Source organism: Neolamprologus brichardi, chromosome 17, assembly GCF_056152115.1.
Source record: "Neolamprologus brichardi isolate AB-2024 chromosome 17, ASM5615211v1, whole genome shotgun sequence".
Taxonomy (NCBI): domain Eukaryota; kingdom Metazoa; phylum Chordata; class Actinopteri; order Cichliformes; family Cichlidae; genus Neolamprologus; species Neolamprologus brichardi.
In genome coordinates, this window is record NC_142120.1 from 18,580,679 (window position 1) to 18,581,245 (window position 567).

General features: G+C 45.7%; 1 non-coding gene across 1 annotated transcript; it reads left to right on the forward strand.

The window, feature by feature from the left end:
• Positions 1-215: 215 nt before the first annotated feature.
• On the forward strand, positions 216-289 carry trnat-agu (transfer RNA threonine (anticodon AGU)). The gene has a single exon. It is a non-coding gene; the product is annotated as a tRNA-Thr (tRNA).
• Positions 290-567: the final 278 nt, after the last annotated feature.

Here is a 567-nt window from a genome sequence, read left to right on the forward strand (position 1 = left end):
CAATGACAGAGAAGGCCCAGTCTGATCTGAGCTTCCTCCTGGATCTCAGTTCTTCCATGAGCAGGTGGTCAGGTGACCTGAGAGACCAACAAGGTTTGTAGGGGTGAAGAAGCTGAGAGAGGTAGTGCAGGGCACGGCCTTGAAAACCTGCTGGTCACAGCCGTACCTGTGAAATGACTGAATCTGGAATAACACTGACATCACACAAAACCAAGGGCGCGGTGGCTTAGTTGGTTAAAGCGCCTGTCTAGTAAACAGGAAACCCTGGGTTCAAATCCCAGCAGTGCCTTGGTGGTGATGCAGAGTTTTCTTTGGATTTCAGGGGAAAAAAACTGAATCTTCCCATCCTCCCCAACAGGATTCAGAGAACTGATACTCCATGGATATCTTTACTTTTTAAACCCTAGAGATGGTTGTGGCAGACAATCCCAGTAGATTAGCAGTTTCTGGAATACTTTAACTAACCTAGTTGTCACCAACAACCGTACCACATTCATATTACCTTTCTCAATCCTGATGCTTGGTTTAAAATTCAGCAGGTTTTCTTGATTACGTCTACTTGCCTAA